This window comes from Schistocerca americana, chromosome 7 (assembly GCF_021461395.2).
Source record: "Schistocerca americana isolate TAMUIC-IGC-003095 chromosome 7, iqSchAmer2.1, whole genome shotgun sequence".
NCBI classification, from domain to species: domain Eukaryota; kingdom Metazoa; phylum Arthropoda; class Insecta; order Orthoptera; family Acrididae; genus Schistocerca; species Schistocerca americana.
In genome coordinates this window covers 407,071,539-407,091,745 of record NC_060125.1, presented here as the reverse complement: position 1 = coordinate 407,091,745, position 20,207 = coordinate 407,071,539, and positions in this window count along the sequence as shown.

Here is a 20,207-nt window from a genome sequence, read left to right as displayed (position 1 = left end):
TTGTTTGTGGCTACATATATTTTTCAATCACTTAAACTCTTAAATTTACAATAAAATGGTTATATCAGTATGGGGCACAATACTTTTGCATCCGACTCGCAACACATTCACAGAAGAACAGCTAGACAGCGGTGCGGCTCCCTGCAGAAGTAAAAATTGGCAATTGTTATTTTGAAACATAGGTGCATCGGTTTTTTTTTACTGATCGATAGCAGCGTATAACAGTTTATAGCTATCGTGATAGCTTTTCAGGAGCGCGGCAAAGATATCTGGTTACAACATTCATTGGTATATGTTAGAAGTTCGCACATACTGACGCAAATACAGGAAAAAAAACTTTTACATGTTAAAAATCGCAGTGATAAAGGCTGTAATGTCACAATGCCTCCCATGTGAGGCATGATGATTCCAGAAGGATCATCAGGACTCACATGTAGTTTCAAGACATTACTGTGTTTTATCATCTGTTTACTTTAGTTCTAACATAAAATTGGAATGAGTTTGTCATCTAGTTATTTTATGCTTCCAGTACAGTTATGAAAACAAATGTCTTTCAGTGTCTTTTGTGCACTTTGGCACTTCTCTCAGTTCATTGTAAGGTGTCCTTGCACTGTCATCTTAATTGCTGTTACTGTGAAACAAAATATGACAAAAAAACAATCTTAAGTCTAACACACACAAAGATAAATGAATAATACTCTATATAGGAAACAAAACATGTCAGTAGACAAACATACACAGATACATTGAAATAATTATTTAAACAGTCCTCTAAAATTGTCTGTGACCTGTTTGGTCTCGGAATGTTTTTTTTTTTATCCGTTTCATTAGATTCTTTTAGAATGTCGTTGTTAATCAGGACGTTTCACTTGACACTACACTGTACACTTTTATTTGTCACACGCTCCCTTAACCGGAGTCTGCAACGTCTATTCTCGTTCGGTGAGCGGCGTCGTCCGAGAGGTCACGACCCTGGGTAGCGTCTTTTTTGTGTTCGCTCGTGCTGCCTCTCTAGTGTCTCGCATCAAGCGTTATGTCGTTTACATGCAAATAAACAGAATGAAACCTGTGTTAGGTTCGTGCTATAATGTAGACTTACAGGTAAAGGTTTTATAGGATTCTGGACAGGATTGATAACCTTCCCCTCCAGTTAACGTTTCAGTGCTCAGTAATGCCTTGTCTTTATTTAACTATCTATCGCAAAATATCCGACGTGACTGATTAAATGGAAATTAATTTGAAGCCAAGATTCTCTTTTTACAGAATAAATAAAGTTCATAATTAAGTTTCACTGTGATAGCTTTAGCAATGTCTCTTGCGTAGTTGTGAGACGGAAAACATTCTAAGGTCAATGACACGCCTCCACAGCGCGCGTGGCGTTTGTGTTTCAAATGTTAATTGTTGAGTTCAACTGCAAGCAGCTCCGAGCTGTTGCCGGTTACTAGTCCAGTGCAACACGCGCTCGTGTATGCTCGTATGAAGTTTAACGTGTATCACTCGCGCTCTGCTAAAATGTGAACACGCGGAAAACACACGTCTAGTGTCCTTTTTCCATCGTCGATCGGCGAATCGAAAACTTGGGTAGAAAATACCACCGTCTGTTTCGAGGATTTCACACGACAGTCCCTGCGACCTGCCATGCTGCTTACACACAGGTCAGTGAAGCCAACGTTTTACATATAGTTTGCAAAATGCTTTGCTGTGATCGCTGTCACTACCTGCACTTGCGTGTACACATGTCACTGCACACGTATTTTGTACACTTTATCACTCGCATTTTGTTTAGAACGTCTTAGTGTCTGCAAATTCACATCTCCCATCTCACATTGTGATTTCAAAGTTCACAGTTCAAGTTACTCACAGGTAAATACATTACAAGATTAAACAATGTCCATAAATTACATACATACATTTCTTAAGTTTGCTTACAGTCACAAAATTCTGTTAACCTTTTCAGTCACGCCACGCCGGATTAGCGTATTGAATACCACTACTTGTGCATCAAGGCACGATTATTTCGGTTATTCTCTCTCCCTTTTACAAAGGTAAAATTTTTTTTAAAAAACAAATCTTTTAAGCAGCTTGTTATTTCGTTTCTCTTCAAAATTTAGTGTCACTGTTTATGTAGAGCACAGATTGAACAAATTCTGTCTCTACTGGTCGAGCATATTCATGCATTTCTCTCCGGAAGATTCATGCTTCATAAAGTTACTGGCTGCAAGTACTACTCCCGGAATGTATTATAATCTCTCAACATTGCTACTCGCGATACGCGATTAGAACAAAACTTTCGCTAACGGATCTCTCCCACAAATTTCGTTTCCACTTCAACCGTCTAAAGAGCACTCAGATGAGCCTGTCAAATTCTAATCCTCACTTTATTTTAATGGGATAGGATGGGGAAGTGGAAGAGGAGAGGATCAAATATGAACATAAATACACTATATACATATATAAATTCTAGCACAACTACACTAGGATATTTTTTGTGACCTTAGATGCATGACATGCGTCACGTGTGCCTTCAAGTGGTTATTCTTTAATCTAATATCAGACCTTAGTTTTATTATTATAATGTGAGTCATATCTGGTGACAGCTTTCTAGTTTATCACGCTTCCTTCTGGGCGCTTGTCGGGCTTGGCTGTGAAATAACTAATTACTTTAGTGCATCATACATGTTTAAAGAAGAAACGTTTACCATCAGGAATACTTCAGACTTGTCAGTACGACGTATATGTTTCCATGTAGTGGCACTCGCGACTACATGACCTAACAGCTGTTGTAAAACAGAATAAAGGAAATGCTTTGTTGCTTAGCTATTAAATTTTTATGAGGCTTACTGTTCGTAGATGATACTTTGAATCTGAGATTGAATCTCCTGAAAACTATCAAATACTACGTGATACTCTCTCTGTTATTTACTGCTTTTGACAGTTCAAACACTTGGCTACACAAATCTGCTTAATTCTAAAGATCGCGCTAACAAAAGGTGTAGTTCATGGCGGTGTTACAATAACGCACAGTTTACACGCAATAAGCTGTACTCTGTACACTTAAAGACTAACATTCCATCTTGAGGGCTGAAAAAGAAATTGCTTAACCTAATATTTCACATACATATATATATTCATTGGAGTTGGAAGGTGGCAATCTGCTACTTCCTTCCGTATCTCCTTTCACCAATAACGGCATTCCTCAATGCCAACAGCCAACTTGGACTGCTTACACCTATGACTAACTTAAAACTAACTGAGAATCTGTCCTCTCAAATGGAATGTGCTTTCCTTTTCGTACGCCATAATAAATCAAATCTTCAATTACCTCCATAGTTTTTCGCCAAAGTGTGAGTACTCGTATTGGTGTGTTTGGATACCGAAGTGTTTCATAGGTTAAACCTTAGGCTAATGTTCCTTTGCTTGTTACTTTGCCTCGTTATACTTCTTGAGATCCTGGTGGTGATACAATCCTTTAATTCTGCCAGATGCTGGATCCGCTATTAGATAACATCCTGTATGTGGTTTTCTAATTACTACAAATGGTCCGTCGTACAATAGCCTCCATTTCCGATTTCTTTTCAACAACTTCGATGGCTTAAAATGTGTCCGTAAAAGCACTTTTTCATTAATATCATATGTAAGAGCCTTAGATACTTTCTTGTCATAAGACTTCTTGCGTAGATTCGCCTGTACAGCTAAGGATACCAATGCTTGCCTAAGTTTTGCATCTAAATCTAATTCTGGTTCTACAATTTTAGGTATGGGATCTAACCATTCATTTCTTTCCCGATGACTCAACATTAATCCGCAGCATCCCCACGGAGGCGAAAAGGTGCTGCCTTTAGTTTTCCGCTTTCTTGTGATGCGACTGATTTGATTCTTCTGTCACATCACTTGACCACTCTCGCTGGTTTTTTACCCATTGTGTTTGTTGATTTGTATCAAACCCTTGTTGGTAATGCACTTGATTACCAGGCTGAAAAATCGGTACATTACTTGCCTGCGTAAAATATACCGGTGGATTGTATTGTTTCCTTGGTTTATTGTTATTGTATCTAAAGTCCTGTTGTGGTGGCGTGTACTGTTGTTGTTCCATGAATGGTTGTTGCTGAGGCGTGTATTGCTGTTGTTGCTGGTGTTGTGGCTGCCCATAGGGTTGTGGTGGAGGTAGCTGACCTCCGCAATTTTGATTGTTGCAACGTTTACCCTTGTATTTGTTCCCATTCTCGTAGAAGTTACTACCGTTATTGTTTGATTGGTATGGGGCATTCCCGTAATACTGTTGTTGCGTGTTGTATATTGGATTGTACCATTGGTTGCCGTAATGCTTGTTTTTGTGTTTACCATTACGGTAACCATTGTTTCGGCCTCTATTGCGGTTATTGTACTGTTTGTTTCCGTATTGTGTTTCGTGTGAACCATTTCCATTACTACCGTTTCCATTCGAATACGTGCCTGCGTTGTTGTTCTTACGGTTAGCATTCGCACGCGCGTCTTCGTGTATAAGATCGAGCGAATCAAGGACGGATAAAAATGCGTCCTGATCTTCCTCTGACACGTTCACTAATTTTTCGCGTATGGAAATGGGTAGCTTTGACTTAAGAATCATAATAACATCTTTTGTTGTTATGGGAGTGTCCCAATATTGTATCTTTCTCAAGTACTTTTCAAAGTACCGGCGAAGTCCGCCACTGTTCGAATGGAAAGGCTCGGCGTTGTAGACCTCTTTGCGTAGGCGTTGCTGAACACCTGCGCTCCAAAATTTGCTTAAAAAGTTTTTCTCAAACTCGCTAAATGTTTTGCACTTATCAACCATCTCGGTTCCCCATATAGCACTTTCTCCTTGTATATATCCGGTAATGAATTGTATTCTCTGTTTGTCATTCCAGGCAGCTGGAAAGACTCCTGAAAAGTTCTTTAGGAAAACGACTGGATGAATATTTCGCTTTTCCGGTTGGAATGGTTGAAAAACTCTGTGTTTCAATACACTCTCCTCTTTCATGAGCGTTGTGAGTGTCAATTGTTCAGTGTTGTTGTGTGAATCGTTAAATTCATTTTTCAGTCGCGGAATGTACTGTGGTGTGTTGTGTTGTTGTGTTGTCTGGTATTGATGTTCATCTGGCTCAGAAGGTAGTGAGTGTTTCCCGTCACTCTGGTTATCATACTGTAGTGTTTGAATTTGCTGTTTCAGGTCGGATATCTCATCTGTTACTTGCTCCCGCCATTCCGGCAAATCCCGGGTAAACACTCGTCTAATTTGGCCTAGTTCAGTACAAACAGTGTCTCCTGAACTGCCGGGTGCAGATAATATGTCTAAGGTTGCGGATTTAACAACATCTTTCAAGTCACATGTAACCTTCTCCTCAACTAGCTACTCTTGTATATCAATCCATTCTTTGTAATGTTCGGTAAGTGCTTTAGTGTGCGAAGCAACACTACTGTTAACTGTTTCCTCAATAGTTCGGTCCGAAATGTCATTCGCCATTGCACTTACTTTTGATTCTACAGTGGCTACCGCTGTCGCTAACTCGTCTACCTGTCGTGCAACTGTTTTATACGCAAGTTTTACCGAATCGGTTTCTTTGCGACACGCTTCGATTTGAGTTGTGAGATTCTGACCAATGTTATCAATTTTGTTATTCAGAGTGCTTATCTGGGTTGTCAAAGTGGTTACTTGCTCCGTGACGTCACCCTTAACCGAATCTATCTGTGCCGTGACGTCACCCTTAACCGAATCTATCTGTGCCGTGACGTCACCCTTAACCGAATCTATCTGTGCCGTGACGTCACCCTTAACCGAATCTATCTGTGCTGTGAGAGAGCCTACTTGCGTAGTGAGGGTACCTACTTTCGCATCAATGATGGTATTTACGTCATTCCTAACTGAGTCAATCTGTGTTGTCATATCCGTTTTCAGCTCTGATAAAAACTTGTCTCTGTCTTTCTCACGTTGTTCGCGATCACGTTCGCGCTGTTCCCTCTCCTGTCTGTCTAATATCAATTCCTGTAACATTTTTACAATGTCAACTGATACCGTTATCGGGGAGGTGGGTGTTTCCTGCTGAGTGTCGTCCACGTTAGCTACCTCTTGTCTGTCGTCTGTCCTGGCCGTCGTTCCGCGTGAGCGGAGTCGGTAATGTTCGTTAACAGTGCCGTCGCTTTCGTCTGCAGAGTTCGCGCTCGATTGTCCGTCCGCCATAATGAAATTCAACTATTGCCAACTTAAAATGGGTACTGCCAACTGAAATTCTGATTGTCAATTATTCTTGCCGCGCAAGTTAAAGTCGCGGCGCGTTCGTCAAATGTCTAATGTTACGTGGGTAATAACTGACACACGTCTGTAGCAAAAAGACAAGATGGAATCAACGCCGTTGAAACAATTGATTGCCAACGCTGTTACACAGAAAAGACTGAAATGGCATCCATCTTGAACTTACACGAGAATACTAACTACAGTATAAAACAAATAGGCCAAGCAAAAGGTTACAGAAAAATGTTCAAATATTTAGGAAGAAAAAAAATGGTTTTTTACGTTAAGCTACAGAAAGGATAGAGTGAGGTCGAAATTGAAGGTCAAATGAGCTACTCTTTAGACAGAACTATGGCAAACGAAAATTTGGTACTCACTCGGCGTTGTCTTCAAAACTGCAAATCTGCGTCTTATTAAATCCCAAGATATTTGTGTACATACCGCGTCCTTCAAGATTGCGTATATTTATTGCTCATCCGTAATTTTATGCAGCATTGGGTTCCAAAGAGCGATACATGAAATAAGACAATCATATATTAGTACCGTGACACTTTCAATATTTTTAGTCAAGTCCCTGTTCGGGCGCCAGATCTGGTATGATTTTTTTTTCTTAGTAATTTAATTGAAAGCTTTGTTGCTTTGGTAAAAATAAAATTGGTTCTTTTTGTCGTGACAGAATAAATTACTATTAATCACACCAGATTTGTCGGAGAACAGCAGCAACATGTGTAATTGATCCAGCTTTAAGAAATCCTATTACCTTTTAGCGGAAAATTCGTGCGGTACTCTCCGACGTTAGAAAAGTCGTGGTGTTCCGTTCGGAGCAGGAGGCGGCTGTCTTTTCTCATTCGCGATATCGAAAATTACTAAAAAATGAACAGAAATTTTTTTTTCCGGAGGAAGATCGCGCGGAGAAAACAGACAGAAGTTACATGAAAGAAACCTAAGGGACCAACTAATTGGATTTGTACGAACATATAAACGGAACTGAAAGAACTTGGAATAAATACTATAACGATGTCGTCACGACAGCCTCCTGTTCCGACAGAACACACGCTGGATCATAAGCTGCATAAATCTTTTAAACAGGAAAGATTATCACAAGTATAATTAATGAAAATAAGGTTGAGAGATTTTCTTTGAAATTAAATAAACTTCAAGGCTTCAAGTATTATATTATGAAATGGAAACTTACATTAACATGGCCACCCATTGTGGCGGTGGAGCGAATTTTCATGATACACATTCTCGCTTGTTTGTGGCTACATATATTTTTCAATCACTTAAACTCTTAAATTTACAATAAAATGGTTATATCAGTATGGGGCACAATACTTTTGCATCCGACTCGCAACACATTCACAGAAGAACAGCTAGACAGCGGTGCGGCTCCCTGCAGAAGTAAAAATTGGCAATTGTTATTTTGAAACATAGGTGCATCGGTTTTTTTTTACTGATCGATAGCAGCGTATAACAGTTTATAGCTATCGTGATAGCTTTTCAGGAGCGCGGCAAAGATATCTGGTTACAACATTCATTGGTATATGTTAGAAGTTCGCACATACTGACGCAAATACAGGAAAAAAAACTTTTACATGTTAAAAATCGCAGTGATAAAGGCTGTAATGTCACAGAGCTCCAATGTTAGGCGAGTGATGGAGCCCCTTAGGGAAATAGCGTACAGGGCTGGAAAGAAATCCAATGTGCACTCAGTTTGTCTGCCGGGGGGCCTCATCCAAGATGTGGAGGCGGCCTTGCCTGCAGCTATCGAGCGTACAGGGTGCAGTTGTTTGCAAGTAGTTGCTCACATCGGCACCAATGATGCCTGTCACTTGAGTTCTGAGACGATCCTCAGTTCATACAGGCGGCTGCCAGATTTGGTGAAGACCGCTGGCCTCGCATGCGGGGTGCATGCAGAGCTCTCTGTTTGCAGCATCGTTCCCAGAGTGGAACGGGGTCCTTTGGCTTGGATCCGAGTGGAGGGTCTCAACAAGAGGCTTCGTCGACTCTGTGACGCTCTTGGCTGAAGATTTCTAGACTTGCACTATTGGGTGGGGAATTATAGGACGCCCCTAGATAGGTCAGGTGTGCACAACACAAAGGAACCGGCTACTCGGATAGCAGGGTACTTGTGGCGTGCACATGGGGGATTTTTAGGCTAGGCAGTAGTGCGAGGTGTCCTGATGAACACTCACCAGTCGATGTGCAGGCAGGGAAATCAGGACACGCTCAGTGTAAAGACACTTCAGCTATTAAGATATTAGCAGTAAATTTTCAGAGTGTTCGGAATAAAGTTCCTGAATTTACTGCCCTCCAGGAAGCGTGTGGCGCCCAAATTATTCTCGAGACTGAGACCTGACTGAACCCTGAGATAGGAAGTTCTGAAATATTTAGTGAGGGTTGGAATGTGTATCGGAAAGACAGATTAGACACCATAGGAGGTGGTGTCATCATTGCAGTTGACAAAAATATTGTGTCTACTGAGGTTGAAGTAGAGTGTGATTGTGAAGTTATCTGGAAATGTTTAACAGGGCTAGGGGAAATAAAGTTAATTGTGGGGTGTTAATACCGCCCACCAGGTTCCACCGTGACAGTTCTAGAAAAATTCAAAGGGAGTCTACATTCTGAATCGCAGAAGTACCAGGATCATGCTACATTAGTCGGAGACGACTTCAACCTACCTAGTATAGACTGGGATGTCTATGGATTCATTACAGGTGGTATAGACAAGCCGTGGTGTGAATTACTTTTGAACACATTATCCGAAAAGTGTCTTGAGCAGCTAAATCGACAGCTAACGCGTAATGGAAATATTTTAGATCTGGTAGCCACGAACAGACCAGACCTCATCGACGGTGTCAGTATTGAGACAGCGATTAGTCATCATGATATTGTCATTACGACTATCGTTACGAAAGTTAAAAGTCAGTCAGGGCCGGCCGAAGTGGCCGTGCGGTTAAAGGCGCTGCAGTCTGGAACCGCAAGACCGCTACGGTCGCAGGTTCGAATCCTGCCTCGGGCATGGATGTTTGTGATGTCCTTAGGTTAGTTGGGTTTAATTAGTTCTAAGTTCTAGGGGACTAATGACCTCAGCAGTTGAGTCCCATAGTGCTCAGAGCCATTTTTGAGTCAGTCAGGAAGGCTAGGAGAGTATTCTGAGACAGAGATTAGTGATCATGATGTTGTCATTACGACTATGTTTACGGAAGTTAAAAAGTCGGTCAAGAAGGCTAGGAGAGTATTCTTACTAGAAAGAGCAGATAAGCAGTTGTTAGCATCCCACTTAGTAAATGAATCGAATTCATTTACTTCCAGTGCGATGGACGTTGAAGAATTATGGGCAAATTTTAAACACATTGTAAATCATGCATTGGAAAAGTACGTGCCGAAAAAGTGGGTTACAGTTGGAAAAGACCCACCGTGGTTTAACAGCGCAATTCGAAGAATGCTCAGGAAGCATTGGCAGTTGCACTCGCAGTACAAGAAAGATTGGGAGAATGAGGACAGGCAAAAGTTAGTAGAGATTCGTGCTGCTGTAAAAAGAGCGATGTGCGAAGCATTCAACGACTATCACCGTCATACCTTAGCAAAAGATCTTGCTGAAAACCCAAGGAAATTCTGGTCTTACGCAAAATCGGTAAGCGGGTCGAAGGCTTCCATCCAGTCACTCACTGATCAGTCTGGTCTGGCAACGAAAGACAGCAAAACGAAAGCTGAAATTTTAAATTTAGCGTTTGAGAAATCTTTCATGCATGAGGATCGTACAAACATACCGCCGTTTGAGTCTCGTACAGATTCCCGTATGGAGGATATAGTGATAGACATCCCTGGGATTGTGAAGCAGCTGAATGGGTTGAAAATAAATAAATCACCAGGTCCTGATGGGATTCCAATTCGGTTTTACAGAGACTACTCTACTGCATTGGCTCCTTACTTAGCTTGCATTTATCTCGAATCTCTTGCCCAACATAAACCCGAGCAACTGGAAAAAAGCGCAGGTGACGCTTCTATATAAGAAGGGTAGAAGGACGGATCGTCAAAATTACAGACCAATATACTTAACATCGGTTTGTTGCAGGATTCTCGAACATATTCTAAGTTCGAATATAATGAATTTCCTTGAGACAGAGAAGTTGCTGTCCATGCATCAGCACGGTTTTAGAAAGCATCGTTCCTGCGAAACGCAACTCGCCCTTTTTTCACGTGATATCTTACGAACCATGCATGAAGGGTATCAGGCGGATGCCATATTTCTTGACTTCCGGAAAGCGTTTGATTCGGTGCCCCACTGCAGACTCCTAAGGTACGAGTATATGAGATTGGTTCCCAAGTATGTGAGTGGCTCAAACACTTCTTAAGTAACAGAACCCAGTACGTTGTCCTCGATGGTGAGTGTTAATCGGAGGTGAGGGTATCATCTGGAGTCCCACAGGGAAGTGTGATACGTCTGCTGCTGTTTTCTATCTACATAAATGATCTTTTGGATAGGGTGGATAGCAATGTGCGGCTGTTTGCTGATGATGCTGTAGTGTACGGGAAGGCGTCGTCGTTGAGTGACTGTAGTAGGATACAAGATGACTTGGACAGGATTTGTGATTGGTGTATAGAATGGCAGCTAACTCTAAATATAGATAAGTGTAAATTAATGAAGATGAATAGGAAAAAGAATCCTGTAATGTTTGAATACTCCATTAGTAGTGTAGCGCGTGACACAGTCACGTCGATTAAATATTTGGGCGTAACATTGCAGAGCGATATGAAGTGGGACAAGCATGTAATGGCAGTTGTGGGGAAGGCGGATGGTCGTCTATGGTTCATTGGTAGAATTTTCGGAAGATGTGGTTCATCTGTAAAGGAGACCGCTTATAGAGCGCTGGTGCGACCTGTTCTTGAGTACTGCTTGTGCGTTTGGGATCCCTATCAGGTCAGATTGAGGGAGGGCATAGAGGCAATTCAGAGGCGGGCTGCTAGATTTGTTACTGGTAGGTTTGATCATCATGCGAGTGTTACGGAAATGCTTCAGGAACTCGGGTGGGAGTCTCTAGAGCAAAAGAAGCTTTCTTTTCGTGAATCGTACTGAGGAAATTTAGAGAACCAGCATTTGAGGCTGACTGCAGTACAATTTTACTGCCGCCAACTTACATTTCGCGGAAATACCACAAAGATAAGATAAGAGAGATTAGGGCTCGTACAGAGGCATATAGGCAATCATTTTTCCCTCGTTCTGTTTGGGAGTGTAACAGGGAGAGGTACCCTCCGCCACGCACCGTATGGTGGATTGTGGAGTATGATGTAGATGTATATGTTTGACTTTCAGTTATTCGTCCTCTTTTGTGGAAGAAGGAAGAAAATATACAAGCGCTCATTAAATCTGCAATGTGCGACGAAAACAACTGGAACAATAAAATAACAACAAACAACATACTCAAAATACAAAACAAAAGGACAAGTAACAATGGACTCGACAGAACATAGTGGACAGTAAATGTGAAAAAGTAGTGTACTCAATGCACACCACATCAACATAAAATCAGTTAGCTTAACCCAGTAATGAACAGTGAATGTGAGGTTGTGAGATACTATCCACTATGTATAAAGTCAGAAAATAACGCCAGAATTACGAAACTTGCAATGACAAAGCCTATTAACGAACAAAGCAAAATTCATAAAGGGCATTCTTGAGAAAGTTTGTGCGATAAACTACTGAGATTTGAAGTAACAGGAAAAATGACGTCCAAATATTTCGAAGCATTGACATTTAATTCACAGAGAAAATGAATCAATTATAAACATAAAAAAGTAGAAGGAAATATATAGAGCATTGTTACATAATTCAGTCTCTTCTTTTTCCTTCCCAAGAAACAATTAATATCACAAACCACCATAATATTCTTCTTCAGTATAAATGACTTTTCTCTCTTAATACAGATATTTTTATGAAATTTTTTTCTTCTTCTAAATTCTTTGTTGAACCACATGTGCTTAAAAACACCTCTGATTATGTAATAAATCACTAATGTACATTTTAAGCATACCCTTATCAATAGGGATTTTTCCTAGGAGCTTGAAAACAGCTAAAGTAACCCTCTATTAAAAGAAAGGACATTAAAAATGTATAAAACTATCGTCCAGTATCCCAACTCAGTGTTTTCTCCAGAATATTTGAAGGAGTTTTTAATAACAGGCTTGTTAGCTACATTCCAAAAATTCGTTACTCTAATCAAATCAGCATGGATATAGCAAACCCAAGTCTATATTAATAGCTATGCATGATTATTTAGAATCTCTCATTAAAGCACTGGATGACAGAGAACATGCTAATAGTATCTTTCTATACCTGCCAAAAACATGTCACACAACTGACCATGGCTTTCTTAACCACAAACTAGCCCAAAAAGGTATCAGTGGGATCCCAAATCAGTGGATAAAATCTTACCTAGAGGACAGGAAGCAAATGGTAATATCAAGACATGAAGACATTAAATAAAGTGTCATTGCAGCATCAACATGTCCATCCAACAAATCATCAGTTAAGTATGGACTACTATAAGGCTGTGTTCTAGGACCTGTATTGCCAAATAGTCGCATACTCCAAGCACTCTGACAGTGGCAACATCCATATGGGAAACACTGAGTGTTGTTTTGGACAGATAGCTGTGCTTTTTCACACTTTCCATATAGTGTCTGTTTAATACTGTTGTTAAATACATTGTGTTTTTAGTTATCATTTGTTTCTTGTATTCTGTGATTTAAAATTTTCGTTCAGTGAATAACTATGGCGTGTTTACATCCTAGTCTTAATGTCTGCCTGCCATCAGTCTCTTTGTGTTCTATGGATACACCACAGCGCTTTTCATTATTTCCTGACAGTTTCTGTTTAAGACTACCGTTAAAACAAATCATTTGAATCTCTTGTTACCTAATACTTTCGATCAGCACACATGTGTGTGCTTTTCCGTTGTCTTGTTCTATGCATATCTACCATTTAGAAGTGTGTTGTGCAGTGCATCAAAAGATAAGTTTTCATTAGTTCTTACTTTATTACATTTTAAGCATATATTAGCACTTTTTAGTTTACAGAAAAAGTACTCTCATGTGTGGCAAATATGCGTGTTGCCGTAGGTTGATAAGCAAGGGAGAAACTTCTCAACACTGTGGGTTGACGTTTCATTGGGGTGACTGTAGTAAGGGAAACTGGTAAACTGACAGATGAGGCTCTCCTGTGGAGTTGTAGCTTTTTTTAGTCAAGGCAAGAGAATCATGGAACAGGGCAAAAAGATTTGTGACCTTGAGGCAGGATTATAAATGGCATATTCAGAAGTTCACAGGATGAAGGGGGAAAGTAAAATGGGAGCTGAGAAAAGGTGACATGTAATAAGCAAAAGAGGGAAAAAACGTCAGAAATCACAGATAAAATTCCTGTTAGCAACCGGTTTGACTCGTTACCTGAAGTAAGGGAAAAGCCTCAATCAGTTTTTTATAGAAAATAAAGTTCAACAGATTTATAGGAACAGCTTTAAGATTAGGTCAGTAGAAAAGTCAAGTAAGAAGAAAAGAGTCCTGCTGCTAGGTTGCACAGTCACAAGAGGGGTGCAAGCCAAATGGTATAAGACAAGCTAGGTGTAGAATATCTAGTCACAAGCATCATGAAACATAATGCAAGGCTTAGCCAGGTGACAGAGAACATAGGGGCTTTTTCCAGAGATTTTGATGAAGATGGCCAGGAGCCTTGCTAGCAACTTAAGAGTGTAGTATTAAAGACCTGGAGGAAATTGGTGCAGCAACTTCACACACACATATGGGGTTTTCAGAGGCTTTCCAGCATGATGAAAAACCCTGAGTTAACACAGCTATCAGTGATGTAAACAAAGAACCGAGTGGACTGCTTTTGACTTAAACAAATTTTCATACCTGGGCTGTTCTTGTTGCTGTAGTAGGAAGATGGGGACACATATATCATAGCCTACACCTGATTAGGAGGGGAAGGTCTGACTAGTTGAGTCTTCCAGAAAGTGTAATGGGCATCGTAAGCACATAAGGCAAAATTTCTATTGTTATTGAACACAGAGAGGCTAATTTTTAGGTAAGAACCAAGTTATAGATAGATGGCTTTAGAAAAAGATAGAATAGAATAGCACCACAATATACTGTAACAGTTTTCAGAAAAGTAAAAGTATTTATTTCACCATGTTAGGACAAAAAATATGTATATCCAACCTCTAAATGATTGCACAAGGATTTATTAAAGTGCCAGAACTTAATGTGAGATCAACAACAGAACAACTATATATTTTTTAAACTTCACAGCTCCCTAATCTAATACAAAGAACAAATAGATCAAACATTAACTTCGCTTCAAAGATACATGTGCACATGTTGCAGAAACAAATACGAACTTGTAATACTATTTACAATCCTTTAACACTCTCCTGCAAGTTTATATTTCATCACCAAATCAAGAACTTAACTCAATCTTTATTTTCATTAGTTACTTCCATCCCAATCAAAGTTTTCATTCTTGATAGCTTCATTGCTGATAAGCCCTTAGTAAGAATATCAGCTGCCTGATGTTGTGTTGAAACATACTCAGCATTGATCTTCTTCTCATTGACTAACTGGCGTACATACTGATAGCGTGTTTCAATATGCTTTGAGTGTTCATAGAATCCTGCGCCTTTGATATATTTAATAGCATATTGATTGTCAATGCGTAAAGTAGGCATTGAACTCTTTTCAAGAATGTCAATTTCTTTCAATAAAAGATGAAGCCATAACAAAGATTTACTTGCCTCACTGGCAGCAACAAATTCAGCTTCCAGTGATGATTGTGCGACACATTTCTGTAGTTTACTTTTCCACATTACTGGTCCACCACAAAACTTCATTAAAACTCCACTTGTTGAACGTTTAGTCAATTTTTCACCTGAATAATCAGCATCGCTATAAACTTCTATAGCAGAATTGTTCGTTTTCCTAAACTGAATTCCATCATTTATTGTACCCTTCAAATACCGAAGAATTCGTTTAATTAATTATAGGTGTGTGTCAGTAGGCTAATCTTGTGCTCATGAAGCAACATTTACAGCATAAGCTAACCTGGACATGTCCCCAATGTTAAATATGTGAGACTGCCTATAATTTCTCGGTAAGTGTTGGTATCAGACCAGGTATCCATCCAGGCTCAATTGGCAGTGATATTGGCTTTACATCAGTCATATTCTAACATTCTGCGTGGTGTCTGATGTTCTAAGTCATGTCTCCCTACCACTTTCACGCAACGACACTCTGAGTGTGTTTTTTAGGGAATTGACTAGTTTGAGCCTGGGACCTGTTGCTGGTAAGGAGACGCCAGACCACACATGACATGTAGAGTTCAGAAGAGTTCAGTGAGACTAGCGATGATATAACCAAATACTTAATGATTTCAGCGTCAGCTCCACTGCACTCCCTGTAAAAGAATCTTAATACTAACTAAATTTAGTGGAAGGGGTTCAAAGCTTTCCTATTTTTAGTTAGCTGGTACAATAACGTCGAAAAAGTAGTTAAGTTTACATTGGAAATTTTATTCTACTCACAAAACATTGTTTATAAATTGCACTATTGATAAAAGGAAATGTTTTAATACAGGATGATAAAAACCAACTGCGTTCAACAAAAATGTGAACGAATATTCCCTGAGTGGGTTTCCAAGTTATAAAATGGATCGAAGAATGACCTATACCATATCACATCTATAATCTAGGTTTAAATTAAGTTTCACAAAAGAGAAAACTGTTAAAATGGTCTACAGTGACGCTCAATTATCTTTAATTACTTATCTAACTTGTCGTAAATTACAGTGGCTGATATGGCTTCTCAATAATTATATAACAGAAAAATCATCACGTTTCAGATGTTAACTTACGTAGCAAATGTGAATACCATGAGCTTTAATTGACGATCGACACTAGTATTACGCAAAACGGGGGTGTAACTGATGAGACTTCTGCAGTTCTGAGTGAAGCTTTATGCACTGTTATGCGGCATCGCGTGCGTTCATTACCTTGTCGTTGGTTAGGCAGTGTCAGGGAGCGTCCAGCGATGCAGCTCCATCCAGCTCGCCGTTTCGGAAGCAACTCCTCCCTAATTTCTCGTTACTACAATTTACCGAAGTTGGTTTAAAAAAAATTATATGGCTGTATTTTCATCTGACCAATCAGGGTCTCAATGTTAACCTTAAGCTCCGCCTACAAAAATTTTGTCCATCCAATTAGAAACGTTATACTTTTCGTGGTGGGGCAATGTTTTTAAATTTTGCAACGTAACAGAGACGCGAAAAAGTCTCACGCTAAAACTTGCAGCTGGTGTGGCCCTTTTAGTGTTATCGTAAGATCTATACTGTTCTTCTGGATGGCTCTATCTTTTAACATGGGCTGGGGGGTGGTCCTGTCGGTTACTTCTCGTGGTGGGGCAATGTTTTTAACGTTTGCAATGTAACAGAGAAGCGAAAAAGTCTCACGCTAAAGCTTGCAGCTGGTGTAGCCCTTTTAGTGTTATCGTAAGATCTATACTGTTCTTCTGGAGGGCTCTAGCTTTTAACATGGGCTGGGGGGTGGTCCTGTCGGTTAGCTGGCGACGTGGGTGTCCGTCCCTTATCGTTGGGCCTTCTAGCTTAACACGGTTCTGCTCTCAGCTTCTGTTCTCGTTTCTCCCCTCGGAACTGCATCTGTCTCATGGTGGGAGGGTATGACATGCATTTAGGCATTCTTGTGTTAGTCTGTGGTATTCCATTTGCTCACTCGTTACTCGTATTACTTTGGTTAATTTAATGTCACGATTTATTCGGAGCTATGTGACATACTCCTGGATTTGCTTATCATGTCAGGGTTTTCGTGGAAGGTGTTGGATTTGCCTGACACCTTACAATATGATACCTGGCTAACACTCTTTTCATATATGCAGTCTGATTAATCTTCATACAATCATTAAATCCTTAGACTTGCAAGCCAAGATAACAATCCGTTTCACCTACTACCATATCAAACTCTTCATGTGATTGTATTGTGTAATTATGAAGTTTCACCAGGTCCCATTATCAATCCATCATCCACATGAAATAAAGCGATTAAATTTTCATTAAAATACATACAAGGATCAGCACTACTCTCCCACAAATTTGATTTCTTCAGGTATAACTTTAAACACTCTTACCCACATTTCGCTGCTTGCTTCAATCCATACAAGCTTCAAAGCAACCTGCAAACACGGCCTGTGCCATCATCATAACCTTGTGGTTGTTGAATGTAAGATTCTTCCTCCAGTTTACCATTCAAGAATGCTGTTTTAATGTCAAATTGTTTGATGTTCCAATTTGTTTGAACAGTAACACACAAGAGGGCTCTCAGAGTTTCCAACCCAACCACAGGACTGAAAGTTTCAGAAAAATCAAGTCCTGGTCTTTGGCTAAACCCTTTTGCTACTAGCCTTGCTTTGTACCATACAATGTCATTATTATTATCCCATTTAATTGCAAACACCCATCGATTTTCAATAGCATTCCTTCCAGCTGGTAAATCAACTAATTTCCAAGTACCAACCTTTTGGTGAGAGTTCTTTTCTTCATCCATTGCAGCTTTCCAATTTTATACATCTGAAGATTTCACTGCTTCATCATAGTTCCTTGGAACATCTCTCTTCATCGTCATCTTGGGTCGTTCAGGTTCAACTAGGTAACGTATCGGCCTTCTACTTGTTTGTTTGTCCCTCAAAACTCGACGACCATCTGCATTTTCAGTCGCTTCTACATGATCTTGATGATCCAGTCTTGTAATATTTTCTTTCGAAGGTTCGTCATCATTAGGATCAAATGTTTCTGAATCATTCATGATCGAAATGTCAACTAATTTGGTAACATCAATCTTCAATGATTGCTTCAATATTTCATCCTTGAACTTTACATCTTAGCTAACAATAACTGAATGTCTATCAGGAAGGTATACACAATAGCTACAGTCATCGTAACTAACTATATAACCTTTCAGAGATTTGGTATCAAACTTTCTCCATTTCTGAGCTGGAATCAAGACAAAACATTCTATCCCAAATACTTTTAGATGATTAAACTGACTCTTTCTTCTCAACAATGATTCTATTGGTGTCTTTCCTTTAACCTTCGTTGGCCCAGGTCGGTTCAGATTATGAGGAGTTGCAAGTACAGCTTCTCCCCATAAAGCTTTCAGAATATGCTTTGCTGACTGAAGCCATGAACGTACCATTTCGCAGCTAATCCTGTTTTCACGCTCAGAAACTCCATTTTGCTGTGGTATGTATGGTACAGTCAAAGAATGTCTCAAAGCAATTGACTCAGCATATCTTCTCACATCATTATTGTCAAACTCCTTGCCACCATCAGTCTGCAGTTCTTTAATGGTACATTGAACTTGTGTTTTCACCAACTCAAAATACATTGGCAACTTCTCTCCTTTACCTCATCCTTTTTCCATAAAAGATATGTCATTCTGAATCTTGAGAAGTCATCTTTAAAAACAAGAAAATATCAATGGCCAGCTAAATCATTTTCTTCCTTTGGTTCACAGACATCAGTGAAGATTAATTCACCTGGGCTAGTTGACTTGTCAACTCGTGAACCATAAACTAGGCCGGCCGAAGTGGCCAAGCACTTATAGGTGCTTCAGTCTGGAATCGTGCGACCGCTACGGTCGCAGGTTCGAATCCTGCCTCAGACATGGATGTGTGTGATGTCCTCAGGTTAGTTAGGTTTAAGTAGTTTTAAGTTCTAGGGGACTGATGACCTAAGATGTTAAGTCGCATAGTGCTCAGAGCCATTTGAACCATTTTTGAACCAAAAACTAACCTATGATGTTTACTTAGCATACAACCTTCACATAATTCATTGTCTAACCTTACATCGATATCATGAGCAGTCACAAATGATTGTACATGTTGTTTGCCCTGGTGCCCAAAACTTTCATACGACAATTGAAGAGTATCAGAAGCTTCCTTTATTACACAGGACTTCCTTTGCTTAATCACTTTCACTGCCAAGCGATAATGTTCTTCTTGCTTTTAGATAGAGCAATAGCAATTGGAATAATGTCTCTATAACAGTCCATATTTTACCATCATTTTTGATACTTTGATCAATACCTTTTTCTCCGACGGTTTTAAAAGAAAATAATTTACAAGTACCATCTGGACAATAATACCATATATCTTCAAAATATCGTCTGGTCCACTCTCTTCCATTAAAAGTTTCAACATCAATATGACCACTCCCAAATGTTTCAATATGTACATTATTTTTAGCACTGCCCATTTTCTGAGGTACATCAAAAGGAGTGCATAAAACATACCAGTCTCGACGATTTGTAACGTGATATGTCGCGCCACTATCAATATACCACTCGTCACATTCTGATACATCTACATTTGTAGGTAAATTACATACTTTCAACAGTTTCATGTGGAATTTCTCGTGACAATGTTTGCACAGCTGATAACATTTCAGAACCAGCGCCACCACTAGGACAATACCTGGAGATATGACTTTTGCTTTTGCATTTAAAACACACTATGCCCGTTTTGCAGTCTTTCGAAATGTGTCCACTCTTACCACATGAGAAACATTTCTTCACATCGCAGTTGCTTGAATTTTACACCTTTTTCACATTACCCAATTTAATTTTGTTTCGTTGCTGTGTAGATACACTTCCCTTGGTTCTTGAAAACATTGAAGCAGCTACATTTGTTTCTTCTCTGTCTTGAATTCACAGCTCATAATTCAAACACCTTTTCTGTAGTTTATTCCATGTATTGTCAGCTTGTGGTAGATCATGCCAAGTTACTTAAATGTGATCAAATTCTTTTGGCAGTGTCTGAAGCAAACGTGCACACAAATCAGCTTCCTCTATTGGTTTATTTAGCATAGACATCTTTATGTGTACTTCATCAAATTTTGGTA